This window comes from Sapajus apella, unplaced genomic scaffold (genome assembly GCF_009761245.1).
Source record: "Sapajus apella isolate SASKATOON/1434 unplaced genomic scaffold, GSC_monkey_1.0 scaffold18, whole genome shotgun sequence".
Classification (NCBI taxonomy): domain Eukaryota; kingdom Metazoa; phylum Chordata; class Mammalia; order Primates; family Cebidae; genus Sapajus; species Sapajus apella.
Window position 1 is genome coordinate 23,217,076 of NW_022436958.1, and position 27,972 is coordinate 23,245,047.

Consider the following 27,972-nt stretch of genomic DNA (forward strand, 5'->3'; position numbering starts at 1 on the left):
CCCACATACTGTACATCCCAAATTATGTAGTTGTAAAAGAATAATGAAGATCTCTATGAAGTGATAAAAATATATTCAGGATATATTAGGCAAAAATCAAACAAATCAAAACTATAAAAAAGTACACATAGTAGCTATCTTTTCTGAAAGAAATATGAATATATAATTACATATGAAGATATACATATTTTCACACACACACACAAACAGACAAAATGAAAAAAAAAAAAAAAAAAAAAAAAAAAAAAAAAACCTCTAGAGGAATAACCAGAAACGAAAAAAAACTAGTTATCTAAAGAAGGTGAGTGAAAGAGCAGAAGGGACAGAAGAGGGATGACATTTCATTGATTATATATTTTTGTATAGTTTTTATTTAAGAACATTTAAGGGTAAATAATATAATTAAAAAAATGTTTTTTTTAATTTAAAAGAACAGGGAAGTCAGATGCAGTGGCTAATACTTGTAATCCCAGCACTTTGGGAGGCTGAGGTGGGCAGATTGCTTGAGCCAATGAGTTCAAGACCAGCCTGAGCAACATGGTGAAACCTCATCTCTACAAAACTACCTGGGTGTGGTGGCATGTGCTCATAGTTCCAGTTATTTGGGAAGTTGAGATGGAAGTATCACCTGAGTCCAGTAAGTGAGGGCTGCAGTGAGCTGTGTGATCACACGATTGCACTCCACCCAGGGCAACGAAGTGAGACCCTGTCACAAATTAAAAAAAAAAAAAAAAAGAAAGGAAAGGGAAAGGGAAAGGAAACAGAAAGGGAAGGAAAGATGAAAAGAAAGGAAGGAAGGGAAAGGGGAAGGGGAAGGAAGGATTCCCAGTGCTTTGGGAGGCTGAGGTGGGCCAATCACGTAGGTTAGGAGTTCGAGACCAGCCTGGCCAACACGGTGAAACCACATTTCTACTAAAAAATACAAAAACTAGCCGGGCGTGTTAGCATGTGCCTGTAATCCCAGCTACTTGGGAGGCTGAGGCAAGAGAAACACTTGAACCTGGGAGGTGGAGGTTGCAGCGAGCTGAGATTGCACCATTGCAGTCCAGCCGCGACACAAGAGTGAATCTCCTACACACTTGAACCCTACTACTCTTTCACTCACCTTCTTTAGATAACTAGGTTTCTGTTTTGCTTTGTTTTTTTCATTTCTGGTTATCATTTTATCATTCCCCTAGAGGATTGTTTTTGGTTTTTCTTTTTTTACTTTTTGCAAAAAAATAAAAAGAATAATGAAAACCTAAAGTTGAATACTTGAAGAAACAAATGTAAAGATTTTGAATAAATAACATAGCTAAAACAAAGCCAAATAATTTTTGAATACTGTATTTGAAGTATATACCTTTCACTGTTAGAAAATAAATAGGAGTGGGATCCAAGATGGCCGTTTAGGAACAGCTCAGGATTGCAGCTCCCAGTGAAAGCACAGAGGGTGAGTGGACGCCGCATTTTTATTGCCCACAGACTAGGAAATTCCCGGGCAGAGGAGCCCCACGGGTCGCCAGCACGGCTGTTTCGGCCAGCATGGCTGTATCGGCCGGCAGGGCTGTATCGGCCGGCAGGGCTGCCTTGCCCCGCGTGGCTGCTTTGTCAGCGCCCCAGCGCAGCGGTTCTCCGTACAAAATACACTGGTCTGGGTGCTCTTTTGGCTGGCGATTGGAGCCATGGGAAGTCGCCCATTCATCTGATTAAAAAGGGGACTGAGGCCGGGCATGGTGGCTCAAGCCTGTAATCCCAGCACTTTGGGAGGCCGAGGCGGGTGGATCACGAGGTCAAGAGATCGAGACCATCCTGGTCAACATGGTGAAACCCCGTCTCTACTAAAAATACAAAAAATTAGCTGGGCATGGTGGCATGTGCCTGTAATCCCAGCTACTCAGGAGGCTGAGGCAGGAGAATTGCCTGAACCCAGGAGGCGGAGGTTGCGGTGAGCCAAGATTGCGCCATTGCACTCCAGCCGGGGTAACAAGAGTGAAACTCCATCTAAAAAAAAAAAAAAAAAAAAAGGGACTGAACAGGGAACCAGGTCAGTAGATTCCAGGGCAAAAAAAGTGCCACGAATCTCAGTGCCGCTGTTTAAGCCAGCGCAGTGAGTCGCCGCAAGGGAAAACACACAGATTCTGGCGCCTCTTCAACAGGCGACTGGAACACCAACTTAAAAAAAAAAAAAAAAAAGGTTCTGAGGCAGGGAGCCAAGTGATCAGGCTCGGCTGGTCCCACCCCCACAAAAGAACAGCAATCAGAAACTTTCTGGATTGAGAGTTTCACAGCAAGCGCAGCTGAACCCAGGATGGTCCAGCTCTGTGGGGGAGGGGCGTCTGCCATTACCGAGGCTCTCCAACACTACAGAGGTAGTCAGCCAATGCTGAGGCAGCCTGCCGTTGCCAAGGCAACTCGCCATTGCTGAGGCAGCCCGCCGTTGCCCAGCCCGACAGTACAGAGAGAGTCCGCCAATACAGAGTTGGGCCACCATTGCCCACACCCATATAAACAGGACTGCAGGGAAGTTCACTCGGCAGCTGGGCAGAGCCCACAGCAGCTCAGGAAAGCTACTACAGGCAGACAGTGACTAGGCTGCCTCCTTGCTAGGCAGGGCAGCTCTGAAGGAAAAAAAAAGGCAGCAGCACAACGGAGACTCATAAATAAAGCCCTAAATCCCTGGGACAGAGCACCTGGGAACAAAAAGTGGTTTATGAGTTCTGCTGCAGCAGACCTAAATGTACCTGCCCAGCAGCTCTGAATGAACAACGGAGCTCACAGCTCAGCATCTGAGCTCCTATAAAGAATAGACTGTCTCCGCCAGCAGCTCCCTGACCCCTGTATATCCAAAGAGCCACCTGATAAAGGAGAGATCAGACTGACATTTGGTGGGTATCCTTCTGGGACAAAGACAAGAGAAGAAGAAAACTGGTAGCAACCCTTAATGTTCAGCAGCTGCTGCAGGTGATCCCCAGGCAAGCAGGGCCTGGAGTGGACCTCAGCAGACCTACAGCAGAGGGGCCAGACTGTTAGATGGAAAACTAAGAAACAGAAATAAACTCATCATCAACAAACAGAACATTCACTCAGAGACCCCATCTGAAAGCCAACAACTACAAAGACGACAGGTGGATAAATCCATAAAGATGGGAAGAAACCAGCGCAAAAAGGATGAAAACACCTGAAACCAAAACACCTTTCGTCCTACAAGGGATCACAACTCCTCAACAGCAAGGGAACAAGGTTGGATGGAGAACGAGTGTGATGAAATGACAGAATCAGACCTCAGAAGGTGGGTAGTAAGAAACTTCTGTGAACTAAAAGAACATGTTCTAACCCAATGCAAAGAAACTAAGAACCTTGAAAAAAGATTTGACGAAATGCTAATGAGAATGGACAAAATAGAAAGGAATATAAGTGAATTGATGGAGCTGAAAAACACAACATGAGAACTTCGCGAAGCACGCACAAGTATCAACAGCCGAGTTGACCAAGCAGAAGAAAGGATATCAGAGGTTGAAGATCAACTCAATGAAATCAAATGAGAAGGCAAGATAAGAGAAAAAAGGGTAAAAAGGAATGAACAAAGTCTCCAAGAAATATGGGACTATGTGAAAAGACCTAATCTACGTTTGATAGGTGTAACTGAATGCGACGAAGAGAATGAATCCTAGCTGGAAAACACTCTTCAGGATATTATCCAGGAAAACTTCCCCAACCTAGCAAGGCAGGCAATATAAAAGTCCAGGAAATACAGAGAACACCACAAAGATATTCCTCAAGAAGAGCAACCCCAAGGCACATAATCATCAGATTCTCTAGGGTTGAAATGAAGGAGAAAATACTAAGGGCAGCCAGAGAGAAAGGTTGGGTTACCCACAAAGGGAAGCCTATCAGACTCACAGCAGATCTCTCAGCAGAAACCCTACAAGCCAGAAGAGAGTGGGGGCCAATATTCAACATCCTTGAAGAAAAGAACTTTCAACCCAGAATCTCCTATCCAGCCAAACTAAGCTTCATAAGTGAAGGAAAAATAAAATCCTTTGTAAACATGCAAATACTCAGAGATTTCATCACCACCAGGCCTGCTTTACAAGAGCTCCTGAAAGAGGCTATACACATAGAAAGGAACAACCAGTAACAGCCCCTCCAAAAACATGCCAAATGATAAAGAGTATCAACACAACAAAGAATCTGCATCAACTAATGGGCAAAACAGCTAGCTAGCACCAAAATGGCAGTATCAAATTCGCACATAACAATATTAACCCTAAATGTAAATGGACTAAATGCCCCAATCAAAAGACACAGACTGGCAAATTGGATAAAAAGACAAAACCCATCGGTGTGCTGTATCCAGGAAACCCATCTCACATGCAAGGATACACAAAGGCTCAAAATAAAGGGATGGAGGAAGATTTACCAAGCAAATGGAGAGCAAAAAAAAGCAGGAGTTGCAATTCTCATCTCTGATAAATTAGAATTTAAAGCAACAAAGATCAAAAGAGACAAAGAAGGACATTATACAATGGTAAAAGGATCAATGCAACAAGAAGAGCTAACGATCCTAAATATATATGCACCCAATACGGGAGCACCCAGATACATAAGGCAAGTTCTTAATGACTTACAAAGAGACTTGGACTCCCACACAATTATAGTGGGAGACTTTAACACCCCATTGTCAATATTAGACAGATCAACCAGACAGAAAATGAACAACGATATCCAGGACTTGAACTCAGACCCGGACCAAGCAAACCTAATAGACATTTACAGAACTCTCCACCCCAAATCCACAGAATAGACATTCTTCTCAGCACCACATCATACCTACTCTAAAACTGACCACATAATTGGAAGTAAATCACTCCTCAGCAAATGCAAAAGAACGGAAATCATAACAAACAGTCTCTCAGACCACAGTGCAATCAAGTTAGAACTCAGAGTTCAAAAACCAACCCAGAACCGCACAGCTTCATGGAAACTGAACAACTTGCTCTTGAATGTTGACTGGATAAACAATGAAATGACGGCAGAAATAAAGATGTTCTTCGAAACCAATGAGAATGAAGACACAACATACCAGAATCTCTGGGACACATTGAAAGCAGTCTCTAGAGGAAAATATATAGCAATAAGTGCCCACATGAGAAGCAAGGAGAGATCAAAAATGGACATCCTATCGTCCAAAATTGAAAGAGCTAGAGGAGCAAGATCAAAAAAACTCAAAACTTAGCAGAAGACAAGAAATAGCTAAGATCAGAGCAGAACTGAAGGAGAAAGAGACACAAAAAACCCTTCAAAAAAATCAATAAATCCAGGTGCTGGTTTTTTGAAAAGATCAACAAAATAGACCACTAGCCAGATTAATAAAAAAGAAAAGAGAAAATAACCAAATTGATGCAATAAAGAACGATAAACGGGATATCACCACAGATTCCACAGAAATTCAAACCATCAGAGATTATTACAAACAACTCTATGCACATAAACTAATAAACCTGGAAGAAATGGATAAATTCCTGGACACTTGCCTCCTCCCAAGCCTAAACCAGGAAGAAGCCAAAACCCTGAACAGACCCATAACAAGGTCTGAAGTTGGGGCAGCAATTAAGAGCTTACCACACACAAAAAGCCCAGGTCCAGATGGGTTCACAGCCAAGTTCTACCAGGCATACAAAGAGGAACTGGTACCATTCCTTCTGAAACTATTCCAAACAACACAAAAAGAGGGAATTCTTCCCAAATCATTTTATGAGACCAACATCATCCTGATAGCAAAACCCGGCAGAGACTCAACAAGAAAAGAAAACTTCAGGCCAATATCCATGATGAACATAGATGCAAAAATCTTCAATAAAACACTGGCAAGCCGATTGCAACAGCACATCAAAAAGCTTATCCACCATGATCAAGTAGGCTTCATCCCGGGGATGTAAGGCTGGTTTAACATACGTAAGTCTATAAACGTAATTCACCACAGAAACAGAACCAAAGACAAAAACCACATGATTATCTCAATATATGCAGCGAAGGCCTTTGACAAAATTCAACAGCCCTTTATGCTAAAAAACCTCAAGAAGCTAGGTATTGATGGAACATATCTCAAAATAATAAAAGCTATTTATGGCAAACCAACAGCCAATATCATACTGAATGAGCAAAAACTGGAAGCATTCCCCTTGAAATCTGGCACTAGACAAGGATGCCCTCTCTCACCATTCCTATTCAATATAGTCCTGGAATTTCTAGCCAGAGCAATCAGGCAAGAAAAAGAAATAAAGGGTATTCAAATAGGAAAGGAGGAAGTCAAATTGTCTCTATTTGCAGACGACATGACTGTATATCTAGAAGACCCCATCGTCTCAGCCCAGAATCCCCTGAAACTGATAAGCAACTTCAGCAAAGTCACAGGATACAAAATCAATGTGCAAAAATCACATGCATTCCTATACACAAATAACAGACTTAAAGAGAGCCAAATCAAGAACGAGCTACCATTCACAATTGCCACAAAGAGAATAAAATACCTAGGAATACAACTAACAAGAAACGTAAAGGACCTCTTCAAGGAGAACTACAAGCCACTGCTCAACAAAATAAGAGAGGACACAAACAGATGGAGAAACATTCCATGTTCATGGTTAGGAAGAATCAATATCGTGAAAATGGCCATACTGCCCAAAGTAATTTACAGATTCAACGCTATCCCCATCCAGCTACCAATGACCTTCTTCACAGAACTGGAAAAAAAACACCCTAAATTTCATATGGAACCAAAAGAGAGCCCACATAGCCAAGTCAATTCTAAGCAAAAAGAACAAAGCGAGAGGCATCACACTACCAGACTTCAAACTATACTACAAGACTACAGTAATCAAAACAGCATGGTACTGGTACCAAAACAGAAATATAGACAAATGGAACAGAACAGAGGTCTTGGACGCAACACAACATATCTACAACCACCTGATCTTTGACAAACCAGACAAAAACAAGAAATGGGGAAAGGAATCCCTGTTTAGTAAATGGCGTTGGGAAAACTGGCTAGCCATGTGTAGAAAGCAGAAACTGGACCCCTTCCTGACACCTTACACTAAAATTAACTCTAGATGGATTAAAGACCTAAACATAAGACCTAACACCATAAAAACCCTAGAAGAAAATCTAGGCAAAACCATTCAGGACGTAGGTGTAGGCAAGGACTTCATGGCCAAAACACCAAAAGCATTGACAACAAAAGCCAAAATAGACAAATGGGACATAATCAAACTCCACAGCTTCTGCACAGCAAAAGAAACAATTATTAGAGTGAATCGGCAACCAAAAGAATGGGAAAAAATTTTTGCAGTTTACCCATCTGACAAAGGGCTGACATCCAGAATTTACAAATAACTACCGGTATTGATCGACTTACCACCTATGCAACTTACGACTATTCGACTTTATGACCACAATCGCTAGCGACGACTGCTCTGCGTCTGGCAGCGCAAACGTTGCCCAGCTGGGCGTACGACAGTGCGGACCAACTTCTGGCAGCACTACCTTCTCCGCATGCACCATTTCAACTGTACATATAGCCTACTCAACTTATGACCAAATTGTGTTACGACCGGTCCGCGGTCCCGACCGTGGTCATAAGTCGAGCACTACCTGTAAAACAGATTTACAAGAAAATAACACATAAGCCCAATCAAAAGTGGGCAAAGGATATGAACAGATACTTTACAAAAGAAGACATACATGAAGCCAACAAACATATGAAAAAATGCTCATCATCACTGGTCATCAGAGAAAGGCAAATCAAAACTACGTTGAGATACCATCTCACACCAGTTAGAATGGCAATCATTAAAAAATCTAGAGACAACAGATCCTGGAGAGGATGTGGAGAAATAGGAACACTTTTACACTGTTGGTGGGAGTGTAATTAGTTCAACCATTGTGGAAGACAGTGTGGTGATTCCTCAAGGACCTAGAAATAGAAATTCCATTTGATCCAGCAATCCCATTACTGGGTATATATCCAAAGGATTATAAATTGTTCTACTATAAGGACACGTGCACATGAATGTTCATTGCAGCACTGTTTACAATAGCAAAGACCTGAAACCAACCCAAATGCCCATCGATGATAGACTGGACAGGGAAAATGTGGCACATATACACCATGGAATATTATGCAGCCATCAAAAACGATGAGTTTGTGTCCTTTGTAGGGACATGGATGAACCTGGAAACCGTCATTCTCAGCAAACTGACAGAAGAGTAGAAGATCAAACACTGCATGTTCTCACTCATAGGTGGGTGTTGAACAATGAGTACACATGGACACAGGGAGGGGAGCACTACACACTGGGGTCAGTTCGGGGGAAATAGGGAAGGGACGGTGGGGGGTTGGGAGTTGGGCTGAGATAGCAAGGGGAGAGATCCCAGATGTAGGAGATGGGGAGGAAGGCAACAAATCACACTGCCACGTGTGTACCTATGCAACAATCTTGCATGTTCTTCACAGGTACCCCAAAACCTAAAGTGCAATAAAATAAATAAATGTAAAAAAACCAAAAAAAAAAAAGAAAATAAATAAAAATTCAAAAAATTCTTCAGCTCTGTCTTAAAAGCCTATTGTCTGTAATGACATTGGAGCAGCATTTTTGTATGATTTTGTCTTTGTTGCAGCATTAAGCAAATGAGTAAACATATAAAACACTCCTGGGAGCCAGAGCTCCTCACTGGGAGAGAAATAATACACCAATAAGGAATTGGGAAAGACAAGGCAGAATCCTCTCATTTTGGACTGGAGTAAGACTTATTATAAGTTGGCACGGTGGCTCTTGCGTATAATCCTAGTACTGTGGGGAAGCATAGGTGGGAGAATCATTTGAGGCCAGGAATTTGAGACCTTGTTTCTATTATAATAAACAAATTAAAAGAGGCAATAAAATATTAAAATATTTTTTAAACATATTACACTTTTTCAGTAAAAAACGATACAACAGAATATAATTTAACAAATGTTAAATGAGCCCATTAACTGTAAAAATCCTCTAATTCCTGAATCATAGATAGGAGAAATTTGTATACATTAGTGAACTATTCACTATGTCTAGTGAACAGAGAATATGAGGGAGTCAATCCAAGGTAAACATGTGATAGCAATGTATATACAACTTTATAAAGGGAAACCTCTCCAGTTACAGAATTGTGAAACCCAAGAAAGACAATCTGAAGAAATACTAAAAAACAGATCAGTTATTTTTCGGAGATAATTAAGGTACAATTTTATCTAAAATAATGTACAGAAAATGATTCTCCAGATTTCCCCAACTGATTTAATAATTACCTACCAATTTTCATATTTCCCACATATCATCTCATTAGAGAATATAATGAAATCTTAGCTTTTCTATGTGAAATGTTTCAATTACCTTTTTTTTTCTTTTTTTGAGACATGGTCTCACTCTGTTACCCAGGCTAGAGTGCAGTGGCATGATCATAGCTCACTGCAACCTGCATGTCACAGGCTAAAGCTATTCTCCCACCTCAGCCTCCCAAGTGACTAGGTATACAGAGGCATCCCACCAAGTTCAGCTAATTTTTTTTTTTTTTTAGATATTTCACAAAAAGAAGGGAAAAGAGATAATTAAAAGACCTTAAGAAACTTCACTTCTAACGCTTTCCTTATCAAAGTCCATGTTTATTAATAAATGGTCTTTAAAGCATTATGATTCACCAAGAATCTTAGTCTTCTGGCTAAATCATATTTTGCTATCTCTAAATTGACAGGAGTCAAGGTTACACACAAAGGTAAATTTAAAAATCAGTATTATTTCTAACATTCTGCAACTGCTATTCTTTTTTCAATCACCTTGAGCAGTTCATTTTTTAAAAATGAGAGCAAGATAGAAATTATAAAATATTAGCATGTGTAAAGTTAAAAATTTTGAATTCAGAATTAGTAACATAAAATGTTCATACTTGTTAAGGGCAGAAAACAGAATAAAGTATTCTAAGCAGCTAGATCTAGCCTGCTGAATCAATGATCTGACCCCCATTCTTCAAATGCTGCCACAGTGATGTTCTCATCATGCTGTTCTCGACTTACAACTCCACAAGAGTACACACCATTGTTTTAAAGACAAAAATCCAAATTCCCTGTCAGAGTATTTAAAGTTTTCACTAAACACAGCACTTTTCATAACAGCTTTATTGGAACAGAATTCACATACCATGAAGCTCACCCTTTCATGGTATATGATTCAGTGGTGTTTAGTATATTCAGAGTTATATAACTATACCATCTAATTTTAAAACATTTTCATCACCTCAAAAAGAAACCCCAGACCCATTAGCAGTCACTCCATATTCCCCTGCAATTTTTTTGATTTTTACTATAGGTAAGGTTTTGCTATGTTGCCCAGGCTACTCTTGAACTCCTGAACTCCAGCAATCCTCCTGCCCTGGCCTCCCAAGCTGCTGGGATTATAGGTGTGATACACTATGCATGGCTTCAATTACCATTTTTTAATAAGGTATCTTGTAAGCTTACTGATATTAGTGACTTGTTTCTTTGTGACACTTCACAGCTGTTTATATATATGCACAAACCACTATTCATGGTGTTATGTTTCTCCTAAATGACAACAGTAAGCCTTTACCATATTAAATTTTCTCATTCAAGTGGAAAATTGTAAAATCCACAGTAGTTTTAAGCTGAGCACATGGTTGAGTGCCCGTAGTCCCAGCTACTTGGGAGGCTGAGGTGAGAGGACTGCTTGAGCCCACATGTCCAAGGCCAGCGCGCGCGCGCGCGCGCACACACACACACACACACACACACACACACACAGTCATTTTAAAGTTGAGTCAGTCAAGGCAAATTCATAAAAACAGAAAGTAGATTAGAAGTTACCAGAGATTGGGTGCAATAGGGAGTTATTGTTTACTGGTTACAGAGTTTCTATTTGTGGTGATGAAAAAGTTTTAGAAGGAGTGGATGGTTGCACAACAGTGTGAATGTACTTAATGTCACTGAATTGTAGGCTTAAAATGAGTGAAATGGTTAAATTTATGTTATATAAGTGTTATAATTTTTAAAAGTGGTTAAAATAGCAAATTTTATTTTATATATATTACAATTTTTAAAAATTGAATCATTAATTAAAATAAAATTGTCAGCCCTTATTGGATAGTATTATGCTGAAAGGGAATCTTCAATGGTGATAATGATGTATAAATATCAAAGCTTATTTAATTATCAATGAACACATATATTTGCTTGAAAAGTAATAAAAATATACAGTTATATGATAAAAATTCTCAAGAAGAAATTGAACTGAAAATACATAGCTTCCTTCATTTTAAAGATAAGAAAGTGGAAAAAGTCTACAAAAACAAAAAGCCTTGTCCTTTTCTAATTTTTTTTTTCTAAACACTTTAAAAGACTACAGTATAACATAATGATATTTTGTTTCCAACCGTTATTTTAAAGAAATTCTTAATATTTTGCGTAACTATGCTTTTGCCAATTATAATGTAGAAGACTCAAAATAATAAGCCATAAAATTAATATAATTTTTTAAAGTATGTTTTAAAAGAGGCAGGTGATCATTCACTATTTTTTATAGTGTCAAAGAAAAGGACAGAAAAACCCAGGAGAAAAAACTACACTGTATTTTAAATGGTATATTTTATTTCTAATTTTGTATCTATCATTAAAAATACGTGAGGACAAAATGCACTTATAAAACAAATAATGCCACATATTGCAACAATGGAGATTCATTCAAAGACAGTCATTTAAAGTCAATCAGATGTGGGTTTCACAATATGCTATCTGAGCACAGAGGATTTCATTCTTAGTTCAGAAGCTTATTTTTCCCAAATCCAGATTACTATAACATTTAGGAAGATAAAAACAAGTGGATTTATTCTATGTTTTCTCCCCTCTTTTCTGGGAATTATACTTGAAGCTGCACCAAGTTACTTCTGAGCACCAGAAGCAAATGCTATATTGTTTACATCCCCATCTAGTGGTCTTAAATTTCTGTTCTGCATAGTATTCAAAAAATAAATACTTAGAGATAAAAACTTAAAAAAAAACCATCTGACAAAAATTAATACAAACCAAACTTTACAGCTTTGAGAAATATTATATAACCTAGTCTCATGCTATTACAATTACAATAGAATGGAATGGTAGAGACTATGTGAAGCCACCAGAAAAAATATGGAGCATTTTCCTGGAGCATCTATTTTACTTAACGCTAAATAATTTAAAACATTTTTGCATTAATGCAAACATAGTCTGGAATAAAATGTTTATTAGTATTTCAGTTTGAGAAGCACAGGGTACAAACTTCTCATTCCATAGAAAAAGAACCTAGTAACTTGAGCAATTAAGTTACTTGACTGAGCTCCCTCAACCAGACCATAGAGCAGTATCAAAAATATAGATATTTTATACTTTTTCCATTACAAAATACAAATACTAAATACTAATACCAACCCCAAATGCCTAATTGCAATATACTTTTTTCTTTGCATATAGTTTCGTAGACATTTTATTCTAATCCCCAGCATTTCCCTTTTACTTCATATCACAGCATACTTACAACCTGTACTAAAAGTACTATTCTCCATTCTAGTGGGGCTTGCCTATGGTCCCAGATGCTCAAGAGGTTGAGGTAGGTAGGACTGCTTGAGTCCAGAAGTTAGGGGCCAGCCAGGGTAACATAGTGAGACTACCTTGTGTCAAAAAAAAAAAAAAAAAAAAAAAGGTATTATTCTACATTTTTCCTAAAATTGATTTAAAATTATGAAAGCGATTTGATAGTGGGGGAGGCAAATAGTTCTATAAACCTAAAAACATGTACAGATTTATGTAACTACCACCACAATCAGGATACAGAAGACTTCTATCACACGCTACTGTGTACTATTGTACACAATCTCTTGTACTATTACTTTTGCAGTTTCATAATCCCTAACCCCTGATAACTACTGTTCTGTTTTCTAACAATATAGGTTTGTCTTGTCAAGAATAGCTTATAAATGGCATGATATAGAAGGCAACCTTTTTGAGAATAGTTTCTACTCTGCATGCCTTTGAGATTCACTACTTAATAGTTCATCCCTTTTTTGTCTTCTCACTCTGTTAAAGGTGACATGTTATATTGCTGAGCAGTATTCCACAGTACATTATATACTATATGGGGTAGTATATAGAATAGTATAGTATAAAGTAAAACTGCATAGTTGGTTTATATATTCAGCTATGGAGAACATGTGTGTTGTTTTCCATTTTAGGTAATTATGAATAAAGTGGCCATAAGCATTTTTATCTAGGTTCTTTTCTATTAAATAATTTTTAAATGTAGGTGATTTAACATTATAAGCCTTTCCTAATTCTGACCTTTATACAGAATATGATATGAAAATGTAACTTTCATAAAAGTAATAATTTAAATAAATGCTTTCAATGCCAAAATTACTTAATCACTATTCAGGAATTGGCACTAAGAAGACAATTATTCATATTTATATATGAGAAAAGTGAACTAGGAAAATTAAACTTCTTTTAAACATAAGAATCTATCATAATTTACTTAAAAACGTAGGAAGGGAATGCCAAATATTTGGGCCACTATCCCTCTTTCTCTGCTCATGGCATACATCAAAAATCATTCAAAGTGCACTTTGCTATAGAGTGCTGATGCAGCCTCAATGCTCAATGCACAGTTCTAGGCAATAATTACTACGTAATCAGAGTTGGGACTCCCATTGTGATGAATTTATTTGCACACATTCCTTGCCCATTCTAATATTCCAGAAGAAATCATTTATTTTCGACAATGACACCCTATGATACAGAATAAAATGATTTAGCAGTAACCTTCTTATATATCACAGATCAAAAAGATGTTTTTAAAATCTTCTATAATAAATACTATATTTTCATACACAGAATTTCCAGCCAAACAGGCCAAGCTGTCCTCATCATGCTTATTCACTGGAATAAGCGGAATCTGTGGGTGGACATTGCATGAAAGTCATGGTAACATCCAGATCTCCTTCCTTTATGCCTCTGCTATGCCCTTTTATGTATGCATATTAAACTAGACTGTTTGCTAATTAGTTTTATTATATAAAGTTTTATGGATTTAATTGTAGACCTCTTCTTGTTTTTCACAAGAAGAGCAAAATATGACAAGGTGTTTCCACCTCATGGAAAAAGTTACAAATAAAATATACAAAAATGTTGTACTCGGGTTGTAGTGTAATTTTATAACTTCCAGATACCAAGTGAAGTATAAATATAATTTTTATTTAGAAAGAAGTATCTTTAAGTAAGATAACATTTGGCAACTGACATAACAGCTTAACCAAGGTAGAACATTTAAGAATAACAAATGGGATATGCATTTTACAACTTTCAGCTCTTAATTTTTTTTTTTGCAATAATTTTACACTTAAACACAGTATAAACTACCTTGTGCCAAGATCTTGGTTTCTAAATATGATTCCCTAATAAAAAACAAAAACAAAAACAAACACACACACACAAAAAAAAAAAAACCCAAAGAAACCTTGAAGAAACAGCTGATTATAGAGCTGGATGAGGGAAAATAGAAGAAAAGGGAAAAGCATCCTGTAGTACCAGAAAGCAAGGAAATGCTCAAAAAACAAAGGAATGGGGCTATGTTAAAGAGCCATAGAAGCCTACCACAAAGAACTCCCCATGGCACACGGTGGCTCATGCCTGTAATCCCAGCACTTTGGGAGGCTGAGGCGGGTGTATCACAAGGTCAAGGGATCGAGACCATCCTGACCAATATGGTGAAATTCTGTATCTATTAAAAATACGAAAATTAGCTGGGCATGATGGCGCACACCTATAATCCCAGCTACTCGGGAGGCTGAGGTAGGAGAATCACTTGAACCCAGGCAGCAGCGGTTGCAGTGCGCCGAGATTGTGCCACTGTACTCCAGCCTGGTGACAGAGCAAAACAGCCTTAAAGAAAAAAAAAAAAAAAAAATTCCAGATTGCTAATGCTGGAATTATTTGAGTGACAATATACATAATGGCATTACACTATACATAATGTCATACTACACTATAATGCAAAGAATAAAATAAACATTAAGTCTATACTGTTACAAATACATGATAAATAATAAATAAGAGTCAAATCTTTCTTACAGAATATGTAAGGTATATAGAAACTATTTGCCTCCATGAGAAGCTTAACTGCACCCCTGACCTCAACTCTTTCCTTTCATAGTGGGCTGGACTTAGTGACTCCTTTCCAAATAACAGAACAAGAAAAATAGGAATTTAACAATAAAGAATAATAGAGCCTGGGCCTGGTAGCCCCCATTTATAATTCCAATGCTTTGGGAGGCTGAGGTAGGAGGATCACTTAAGTCCAGGAGTTCAAACCACCTTGGGCAACGTAGGAAGACCTTGTCTCTACAAAAAATATCTTAAAAGTAGTTAGCTGAGTGTAGTGGCATATGCCTTCAGTCCCAGCTACTCTGGAGGCTGAGGCAGAAGTCCTTGAGCTCAGCAGTTCAAGGCTACATTGAGTTATGATAGCACCACTACATTCCAGCTTGGGCTGCAGAGCTACTTTAAAAGAGACAGAGAGAGAGAGAGAGGGCGGGGTGGGGGGAGGAGAATGGCAGATTATTACCTTCACTAAGATATCAAAGTTTATGTCACCAGAGAGATCACGTTGATAGCATCTCCCTCTGATATGATGTAATGAAAGGGTATTTCACCTCCATGGTCTTCTTTCCAAAAAATGCATAACCCCACTCTAATCATGAGAAATATATAAGGCAAACCAAAATTGAAGAACAGCCTACAAATGTCTCACCAATACTCCTCAAACTAACAGAGTTATATAAAACAACACTGAGAAACTTTCACAGACCAGGGATTGGAGAGATATAACAATTAAATGCATTGTAGTAACCTGAATTAGATCTTGAGCAGAAAAGGGATATTAAAGAAAAAAATAAGTGAAATCTGAATGAAGTCTGGAGTTTTTTGAAAAGACAGTAATAGAAAAACAGATGGAATCCAAATAGTCTGGGGTTTAGATAATAGTAATGTGCTAAGGTTTCTTCGTTTTAAAAAAAGTATCACAGTAATTGAAAACATTAACATTAGAGGAAACTGAGCAAGAATGTATTATATAATAACTCACTGTACTATTTTTTTCGACTGCAATAGAATATTTTGTTCTTATCCCCAGTTCCTGGCACAAACTTTATAAAACTCTTGAAGTTTCTTGAATGATAATGAGGTGAGAGGAGAATGTTATGTTAATCATAGCAAGCTCCTTTCAACCATACCTGAGTTTATGCCACTAAGGTGAACAGCCTCAAGACAGAGGATGCTTGCCAGGGCAACCAAGCATGTGATTCAATGGTGTGAACATCCACTCCTTCCCCCAGACTTCTGCGGAGGGAAGAGAGGGTGGAGGTTGTAGCCAATCACCAATGGCTGATGATTTAATCAATAATGTCTATGTAATGGAATCTTCATGAAAACATTGATCTAACAGGTTCAGAGAGCTTCCAGGTTGAATGCATCAACACGCCAGGAAGCAGGATGTGTCCAAAACTCCCTGGAGACAGAAGCTCCTGTACTCAAGACCCTTCCAGATCTCACCCTGTATGCCTCTTTATCTATTTGTGCATTTGTGTCCTTTATAATAAACTGGTAATAGTAAAGAAAGTGTTTTCCAAGTTATGTAAACTATCATAATAAATTGTTGAACATGAAGTAGAGGTTACAGGCCCCCCCCCCAGTTTGTAGTCAAGTTGGTCAGAAGTACTGGAGGCCTGGGACTTGTGAATGGTGTCTGAAGCTGGAATGGAGGCAGTCTTGTCGGACGAAGCCCTTACTTAGCCTGTGGAGTCTGATGCTAACTCTAGGTCGATAATATCAGAATAAAATTAAATTACATTGGTATCTACAGCAAACTGGAAAATTGCTTGGTGTGGAAAATCCATACATTTCATATCAGAAGTGTTGTGAGCATAGAACAAATTTTTTTACTTTATCTACTTTTACATATCTTAAATTACTCTAAAGTTTATTTTTTTATTTTATTATTATTTTTTAAGGCAGAATCTTGCTCTGTCACCCAGGCTCAAGGGCAGTGGCGTTATCACGGTTCATTGCTGCCTTGATCTCCCTGGCTCAAGCAATCCTCCCGCCTCAGCCTTCTGAGTAGCTGGGACCACAGGCATGTGCCACCACGCCCAGCTAGTTTGTTTTATTTTTAGTAGAGATGAAGTCTTATTATGTTGCCCAGGCCTGTCTTGAACTCCTAAGCTCAAGCAGCTTCCCAAAGTGCCAGGGCTACAGGAATGAGACACCAGGTCCTGCCCAGAGGTTTTGGAGACAGAGTCTCGCTCTGTGGCCCAGGCGGGAGAGCAGTGGCATGAACTCAGCTCACCGCAAACTTCACCTCCCAGGTTCAAGCAATTCTCTTGCCTCAGCCTCCCAAGTAGCTGGGATTACAGGCGCACACCACCATGCCCACCTAATTTTTTTATTTTAGTAGAAATGGGGTTTCACCATATTGGCCAAGGCTCGTCTTGAACTCCTGACCGTAGGGGATCCACCTGCCTCAGCCTCCGAACGTGCTAGGATTACAGGCGTGAGCCACCGCGCCTGGCCCAGAAGTTTATTATTTAAAAAGTACAGGAATTTCCATATACATGTCACTCAGATTCCCCAAACTTAACATTTTACCACATTTTTTACCTTATCAGTCTCTTTCTGCTCCCTTTATAAAGATATTTTTCATCATTCCCTTTTACTCCTGGATATTTCAATGCATATTTCCATTAAAAGTACATTTATCAAAATAAGAAAATCAGCATTAATACAATACTATTCAATATAGACCTTCACATTTCACCAGTTGTTTCACTAATGTCCTTTATAACAAAAATATGATAAAAGAGTAATATAAAAATTGTTTCCATTCTAGCCTATGATCCAATCGAGGGTCATACATTCTTTTTAATTGTCATACCTCTTTGGACTTCTCTGATCTGTAATTCGTTCTTCAGTCTTTGTTTTTCATGACCTTGACATTTTTGAAAAGTACAAACCATTTATTCTGTGAAATGTCCCTCTAGTGTTTGACTGATGGTTCTTCATGTTTATGTTCAGGTTGTGCATTTTTGCAGTAATACTGCAGAAGCAATGTGCTCTTCTTTGTGCAACCTGTTGAGATGCATGCTATTGGTCCTACTACTGTTAGTGTTAACTTTCACAACTTGGTAAAGGTGGCATGTGTCATGTATGCCCATTGTATAGTTGCTATTTTTTTCCATTTTTGATTAGTATCTTGTGGGGAGATATTTTGAGTATGTAAAAAACATCCACCTTGTCATCAACTCTTCACATAATACTGTAAAATCTATTAATGATATTTGCCTGAAACAATTCCTGACTACTCCTACATACTTGTTTCTTCCTATGAATTATATTCTACATCAACTTGTATAGCTCCAAAAAAAAGCATGTTTTATTTTTCTCACAAATAGGCCTTTTTATTTGCCACTATTATAAGTCTGAACTTTAAACAGATTCTTGGAGTGGTGGTTCATATCCATCAGCTCGCTCAACTTTAGTATCTGTCTCATCCACAGTGGCTTTTCCAGAACCGCTACCTTCACCATGAAGCTCCATGAGTTTCCCCAATTCAAACTTAGGTTTCTTCAGCAATTTTAGTTTTCTTTTCTGATTTTTTTTTTTTTTTTTTTTTTTTGAGATGGAGTCTCACTGCGTCTCCCAGGCTACAGTGTAGTGGCACGATCTTAGCTCACTACAACCTCCGCCTCCCAGGTTCAAGTAATTCTCCTGCCTCAGCCTCCTGAGTAGCTGCGATTACAGGCACATACCACCATGCTCTGATTTACTTTTTTGTATTTTTAGTAGAGAAGGGGTTTCACCATGTTGGCCAGGCTGGTTTCAAACTCCTGTTCTCAAATTATCCGCCCACCTTGGCCTTCCAAAGTGCTGGAATTACAGGCGTGGGCCACTGCTCCCAGCCAACATTTTTACTTTTCTAACGAAGACATCACGGAGAGGATAAATAGATTGGCAAGCCTTTTCTATGTCTTTTCCAACGTTGTCTGGAATCAATTTATTGACCACTTCTTTCAAGTCATTTGTCTGTACCTCTTGGGTCATGATTTCCATCACCATCTTCCAGATATGGCAAACCTGCTGGTACTGAGCATAAGAGTCTTCTGTATCTGATTGTCACGTTTTTTAGTAAACAAACACAGAACAGATGAAGCAAGTAGTCATCAGTAGTCTTGACATCAACATGAGCTTCAATCATTGTCTGTCATTTTTTGACCATGGAACACATTTTGTCAGTAAGATCCATGCCATGGAAGTTAGGCAGTTTTTGCCACGAACATCTTCAGTAATCAGCTTGAATTTTCTAAATGCAACTTCATCATTCTGCAAATCAGCAGGACTCACTTCAAACAGATGACCCTTGAGGCCATCAGATGCGATTTTGGATTCTTGGGTCCTGATGACTAGCATCTTTCCAACACTTCTCATAGTGAACACAGTAGGTGCCTTCATATTATATCGATCTTTCTTAGAAAATGGATCAGCCACTTTCTTCTTGGCTCCCTTCTGCTGCCTTTTGTAAGGCGCTTGTTCTTGCCAACTGCTGTGGTGCTGCTCAGAGAGCCAAAAGGCCATGTTGGTATTTTTATTGAGACTGTCTTTCACAAGTATTTTCGAGTTTTTCTCAAATAGTTTTTATATACTCTGGTTACATTTATTCCTAAGTATTTTATCTTTTTCATTATTTAATTGGGGTTTCCCTTACCACTCTATCTTCCAACTGTTATATATATATAAAATATACATTAATATGTAGTTATATATAATATATATTGTAACATACATGTTATATATATTACTATATGTAACATATATAACATATATGTTACATATTATATGTATTATATATATAGACATATATATACATATTGATATATATATAAATTTCTGAATGCTAATTTTATAGCTTACTACTGAATTTTTTACTAATTTTTTTATTATTTGAATTAGTTTTATCATTGATTTTCTAGTGCAGAAGTCCATACAATGTATCTTTTCAGTAAAAACACCAGACTGTAAATATTTCATTCTTGTATGCCAAAAAGTTTCCATCACAACTGTTCAGCTCTGCTGGTGTAGTGCAAAAGATGACAGAGGCAATGCAAAACCAAATAAACATGGCTAAATTTGGCTCTCAGTTTGCTAACCCCTGCTCTAGGGTTTCCCAAATATATTATCATATCATCTGTAAATAGAGATAGTTTTATTTCTTCAGTGCTAATTGTTATGCCTCTACTGATTCCTCTTAACTGTATTGGCTAATATCCCCAGTAAAATGATAAATAATAGTGTTGTTACTAGATATCATTGCCTTTTTCCTGATGGTACTAGTAAAAATGTCCTTGGTGTTTTCCATTACGACGATGACTTTAAGATTAAGGTGTGTGTGCGTGTGTATATACATACCTACATATACATATATGTATATACATATATATATATATGCATATAATGTGTATATATATATACATTTTATATATATATATATATATAAAACGTATGTATACATATATTTATCATATTAAGAAAATACCCATCAATTCCTGTTTTCTTGAGTGCTTTTATCAGAAGATGATGATTTTGTTAAAGGTCGTTGTAGCATCTACAGACATAATTATATGATTTAGACCTGTATCTATTAATATGATATACTATATTAATGGGTTTCCTAATATTGAACCAGTCTTGTGTTTTTGGAATAGAGCTGACCCTTAAACACTGTAGGGACAGGGGTGCTGCCTCCCCACTCAGGTGAAAATCTGCATATCACTTTTGACTCCCCAAAAACTTAACTACTAATTGCCTACTGTTAACCAGAAGCCTATAACACAGTCAGTTAACACATATTTTATATGCTACATACAATACTGTATTCTTACAATCAAGTAGGCTAGAGAAAAGGTTATTAAGAAAATCATAAGGGAGAGAAAACACATTTACAGTACTGTACTGTATTTACTGATGCTCTAAGTTTATATCATGTTTACAAGACTATTTATAGAGCTGCCTCTTTAAAATAGAAAAAAGGTCTGCAGCTGCACACCTTGATCTATAGTACATCTCAAGCAATTCAACTTTTTATTGTAATGTCATGACTTCACTGCTTCTTGGTAGCAACTCCAGCATCACTAGTGGTGCCTGGTATGGATCCTACAGTGTTACTCAAGGCTTACAGTATTACACTAAACAATAAATAATACATGAGAACTCAAAAGACCACTTTTTACTGTGATACAATGCCATTTACTGAAAAGATGAACTGCTCATGTGGAGATGATTAGCATCACAAGGCCTTTTAAGTGTATACTACCAACACTTGGGCTCACCACAATGGCAATAAGAGGCGAGTGCAAAATTACTACAATAGTACAACATGTGCTACAATTAACTTTATGCAGTTATTATTTAATACTATGTCATTCTGCTTGCTTACATTTCTCTCCACTGTGAATGATGCCATGTGTGATCTGTTTCTATGTGTAAGTTTTGATAAATTTTAACTTTTTAGATTAGATTTGTGTATATTTTATGGTAGTAAATGATAAAACAGACCAGTATCTACATATATTTCAAGCATGACATGCCTAACTTTTTCTTAATTTTTTTTTTTTTTTTTTTTTTTTTGAGACAGAGTCTCACTCTGTTGCTCAGGCTGGAGTGCAGTGGCACAATCTCAGCTCACTGCAACCTCCATCTCCCAGGTTCAAGAGATTCTCTTGCCTCAGCCTTCCAAGTAGCTGGGACTACAAGCACAAAGCACCATGCCTGACTAAATGTTTGTATTTTTAGTAGAGTCAGGGTTTCACCATGCTGGCTAGGCTGGTCTCAAACTGCTGACCTCAGGTGATCTGCCTGCCTTGATCTCCCAAAGTGCTGGGATTATAGGTGTGAGCCACCACACTGGGCTTCTTAATTTTTTTTTTTCAATATTTCTAGGCTATGTGGTTCATCTGCAAGTTTTTCCAAATTGTTAGGAACCTTCAAAAAATATTCCAATATACTTACTAAAACAAGTCTGCAGAATCTGGGCATGGTGACACATACCTGTAATCGCAGTGACTCAGGAGGCTGAGGCTGGAGGATCACTGAGGCCAGAAGTTCAAGACCAGTCTGGGCAACATAGTGAGACTTGTCTCTTTAAAATAAAAAAAAATTAAAAATTAAAAAAATCTACATATAAATAAACGGACCTGTATAGTTCAAAGTTGTTTTGTTCAAGGGTCAACTGTAAATCTCTTATGGTCATATGTGTTGCTTTATTTTATTACAGAGTTTCATTCTGTCACCAAGGCTGTAGTACAATGATGCCATCATAGCTCACAGCCTTGAACTCCTTGGCTCAAGCCATCCTCCTTTCTCAGCCTCCCAAGTAGCTAGGACTACAGGTGCGTGCCACCATGCCAGTTAATTTTTAAATTTTTTTTTGTAGACACAGGGTCTCACTGGTCTTGAACTGCTGGCCTCAAGTAATCCTCCCATGTTGACATCCAGAAGCACTGGATTTATAGCTATGAGCCACCATGCCCAGCTTATTTTCCTAATATATGACATTGGAATTTGTTTGCTAATATTTTATTTAGTACTTGGTATCAATATTTACAATTGATATTGGTCTGTAATTTTTTATTTTTTGTGCTGTCTTTAGGAATTGGTATTATCCATGTTCAATGTTCTGTACCAGTTTATGGAACACTGAGACTATCTTTTGAGTATTTCATAGAATATCTCTATAAAACCAATAGGGACCGATGCATTTTTATAAGGTGGACCCTTGATATTCTTTTCTATTTCTTCTACAGAAATTAAACTTCCCCAAATGTGGCCAATTTTCATCAACTATATTTGCCTTAAAAATAACTTATTTCTTTTTTTGAGACTTTTGAGACAGGGTCTCACTCTGCCTCCCAGGCTAAGTGCAATAGTGAGATCATGGCTCACTGCAGCCTCCATCTCCTAGGCTCAAGCAATCCTCCCACCTGAGTCTCCCAAGTAGCTAGGATCATAGGCATGTGCCACCATACCTAGCTAATTTTTCATTTTTTTGTAGAGACAGGGTCTCACTATGTTGCCCAGGCTGGTCTCAAACTCCTAAATTCAAGGGATCCTCTCATCTTGACTTCCCAAAATGTGAGCCATTGCACCCAGCCATCTTTTCTTTTTTTTAGATGGGAGTCTTGCTCTGTCACCAGGCTGGAGTGCAGTGGCACAATCACGGCTCACTACAACCTCCACCTCCCAGGTTCAAGTGATTCTCCTGCCTCAGCCTCCTGAGTAGTGGGGATTACAGGCACCCACCATCATGCTTGACTATTTTTTGTATCTTTTAGTAGCAATAGGGTTTCACTATCTTGGCCAGGCTGGTCTTGAATTCCTGGCTTCATGATCCACCCACCTTGGCCTCCCAAAGTGCTGGGATTACAGGTGTGAACCACTACATCTGGACTTTTTAAGAGATGGGATCTCACTATGTTGCCCAGGCTGGAGTACTGTAGCTATTCACAGGCTAATTATCACATGACTATGCAAACTCCTGGTCTCAAGCAATCCTTTTTCCTCAGCCTCCCGTGTAACTGGGACTTACAGGTCTGCACTACTGTGGCTGGCTAAAAATTACTTTTTTCATTTAAGTTTTCAAACTTATTTGGAAAGAAAAGTAGGTTCTTACATTTTTCAAAATTGAGATATAATTTATGTATCAGAAAATTCATCCATGTTTTAGGCCAGGCACAGTGGCTCATGCCTGTAATCCCAGCACTTTGGGTGGCTGAGGGAGGCAGATCATGAGGTGAAGAGATCAAGACCATCCTAGCCAACATGGTAAAACCCCGTCTCTAATAAAAATACAAAAAAAAATTAGCTGGGCATCGTCGTGCGTGCCTGTAGTCCCAGCTGCTCGGGAGGCTGAGGCAGGAGAATTGCTGGAACCCAGGAGGTGGAGGTTACAGTGAGCCGAGATTGTGCCACTGCACTCCAGCCTGATGAAAGAGGAAGACTCTGTCTCAAAAAAAAAAAAAAAAAAAAATTCATCCATATGTTTTAAAGTGTTGTGTCTCTTTCCCCAACTAAATTCACGTGTGGAAGTCCTAACTCCTCTAGTACCTCAGAATGTGATTGTATTTGCAGATGGGACCCTTAAAGAGACAAGTAAGGTAAAATGATGTCATATATGTGGGCCCTAATTCAATATGACTGGTGTCCTTATAACAGGATGTTAGGACACGGACAACACATCAAGGGGAAGTTAGCCATCTACAAGTCAAAAAATAGGTCTGAGAATGAAAACAACCCTTGAGACACTTTGACCTTGGACTTTTAGACTCCACACTGTGAGAAAATACATTTCTGTTGCTCAAGCCATCAGCCTGTAGTATTAATTTTTGTTATGACAGTCCTAGCAAACAAATATATAAAATATATAATCCAGTGGCTTTTAGTATATTCACAAGTTCATGAAACCAATACCACTATCTAGTTGCAGAGCATTTTTATCACCACAAAAAGAAACCCTATACTCATTAGCAGTCATTCCTACCTCTTGCTTTTCCCAGTACCTGGGAACTACTAATCTGTTTTGCTATGTCTATGGATTTGCCTATTCTGGACATATAAATGGAATAATACAATATGTGACCTTTTATATTTGGCTTCCATCTCTAATGATAATGTTTTCCAGGTTCACCCATGTTGCAGCAGAATTTCATTCCTTCTTAAGACTAAATAATATTCCAAAATGGATACGCCACATTTTGTTTATCCATTCATCCATTGTTGCACATTTGGGGTTTCCACATTTTGGCTATTATGATATGAACATTTGTGTATAGGGTTTTGTGTGACGTGTATTTTTAGTTCCCCTGAGTACATAGTTAGGAATGATATTGCTGAGTCATATGGCAACTAAACTTCTGAGGAATGCTAAACTGCTTTCCCAAACAGCTGTACCATTTTACATTCCCACCAGCAATATATGAAGGTACCAATTTTTGACATCCTCATCAACATTTTTTACTGTCTATCTTTTTTATTGTAGCCATATTTCCCGTGTGGTTTTGATTTGCATTTCTCTAATGACTGCTGAGGCTGAGCATATATTTATTATTTTTCATGCACTTATTCGCTATTTTTCTATCTTCTTTAGAAAAACACCTATTTAAATCCTTTGCCAATTCTACAATAATAATTGTAGCCTATTTTACAATTAGGTTGTCTTTCTATTGTTGACTTTTAAGAGGTTCTTTATATATTCTGGACACAGGTCCCTTGTCATATATGGATTTACAACCTTTTTCTCACATTCTATGTATTGTCTTTTCACTTGCTTGATAGTATGCTTTGAAGCAAAAAGGTTTTTTGTCTTGTTTGTTTGTTTTACTTTATGAGGTCCAATTTATGCAGTTTTCTTTGGTTGCTTATACTTGAAGGTGTCACATCTAAAAAAAACCCAAATCACTAGTAAGTCCGAGGTCAAAAATACTTACATGTCATATTCACATAACAATTTTTTCTGTAAGTTGCATGGTTTTAGTACTTAAAGTTAGATCTTTATCCATTTTAAATTAATTTTTGTGCATGGTGTTAGGTAGGGGTCCAACTTCATTCTTTGCATGTCAATTTCCATTTATCCCAGCATCATTTGTTAGAGGTTTTTCTTCCCATGTTAAATTAACTTGGCATTCCTGATGAAAATGAATTGACCAAAAGGAGGAAGTCAAATTGTCTCTATTTGCAGATGACATGGTTGTATATTTAGAAGATCCCATCACCTCATGCCAAAATCTCCTGAAACTGATAAGCAATGTCAGAAAAGTCTCAGGATACAAAATCAATGTGCAAAAATCACAAGCATTCCTATACACCAATAGCAGACTTAAAGACAGACAAATCAAGAACGAACTGCCATTCACAATTGCCACAAAGAGGATAAAATACATAAGAATACAACTAACAAAGGATGGAAAGGACCTCTTCAAGGAGAACTACAAACCAGTGCTAAATGAAATAAGAGAGGACACAAACAGATGGAGAAACATTCCATGCTCAAGGTTAGGAAGAATCAATATCGTGAAAATGACCATGCTGCCCAAAGTAATTTATAGATTCAATGCTATCCCCATCAAACTACCTATGACCCTCTTCACAGAACTGGAAAAAACCACCTTAAACTTCATATGGAACCAAAAGAGAGCCCTCATAGCCAAGACAATCTAAGCAAAAAGAACAAAGCTGGAGGCATCATGCTACCTGACTTCAAACTATTCTACAAGGCTACAGGAATCAAAACAGCATGGTACTGGTACCAAAACAGACATACGGATCAGTGGAACAGAACAGAGGCCTCAGAGGCAATGCCACACATCTACAACCATGTGATCTTTGACAAACCTGACAAAAACAAGCAATGGGGAAAGGATTTCCTGTTTAGTAAATGGTGTTGGGAAAACTGGCTAGCCATGTGCAGAAAGCAGAAAGCAGACCCCTTCCTGACACCTTACACTAAAATTAACTCCAGATGGATTAAAGACTTAAACATAAGACCTAACACCATAAAAACCCTAGAAGAAAACCTAGGCAAAACCATTCAGGACATAGGCATAGGCAAGGCCTTCATGACTAAAACACCAAAAGCATTGGCAACAAAGCCAAATTAGACAAATGGGATCTAATTAAACTCCAGAGCTTCTGCACAGCAAAAGAAACAATCATTAGAGTGAACCACAACCAACAAAATGGGAAAAAAATTTGACAATCTACCCATCTGACAAAGGACTTATATCCAGAATTTAAAAAGAACTATAACAGATTTACAAGAAAAAAGCAAACAAACCCATTCAAAAGTGGGCAAAAGTTATGAACAGATACTTTTTAAAAAAAAGACATGCATGAGGCCAACAAACATATGAAAAAATGCTCATCATCACTGGTCATTAGAGAAATGCAAAGCAAACTACATTGAGATACCATCCCACACCAGTTAGAATGGTGATCATTAAAAAATCTGGAGACAACAGATGCTGGAGAGGATGTGGAGAAATAGGAACACTTTTACACTGTTGGTGGGAGTGTAAATTAGTTCAACCATTGTGGAAGACAGTGTGGCGATTCCTCAAGGACCTAGAAATAGAAATTCCATTTGACCCAGCAATCCCATTACTGGGTATATATCCAAAGGATTATAAATCGTTCTGTTATAAAGACACATGCACACGTATGTTCACTGCAGCACTATTTACAATAGCAAAGACTTGGAACCAACCCAAATGCCCATCGATGATAAACTGGACAGGGAAAATGTGGCACATATACACCGTGGAATACTATCAGCCATAAAAAGCGATGAGTTCATGTCCTTGTAGGGACATGGATGAACCTGGAAACTGGAAACCGTCATTCTCAGCAAACTAACACAAGAACAGAAAATCAAACACCACATGTTCTCACTTACAGGTGGTGATGAACAATGAGAACACATGGACACAGGGAGGGGAGCATCACACACTGAAGTCTGTTGCGGGGGACTAGGGGAGGGACAGTGGGGGGTAGGGAGTTGAGGAGGGATAACATGGGGAGAAATGCCAGATACAGGTGATGGGGACGAAGGCAGCAAACCACATTGCTATGTATGTACCTATGCAAAAATCCTGCATGTTCTTCACATGTACCCCAGAGCCTAAAATGCAATAAAATATATATTTTTAAAAAATACTTCGGAAATATCTTTAAAAAATATAAATATATGAGTCTATTTATGAAGTTTCAGTTCTATTCCATTGATCTACATGTCTATCTTTTTTTTTTTTTTTTTTTTTTGG

General features: G+C 38.1%; 1 protein-coding gene and 1 pseudogene across 20 annotated transcripts in view; both read right to left on the reverse strand.

Moving 5' to 3' along the window:
• Positions 1–27,972, reverse strand: part of BAZ2B (bromodomain adjacent to zinc finger domain 2B) — a 432,513-nt gene that overhangs the window by 387,360 nt on the left and 17,181 nt on the right. The window lies entirely within an intron of this gene.
• The window catches only part of LOC116557156, a 27,602-nt pseudogene continuing 17,273 nt past the window's right edge, over positions 17,644–27,972 (reverse strand).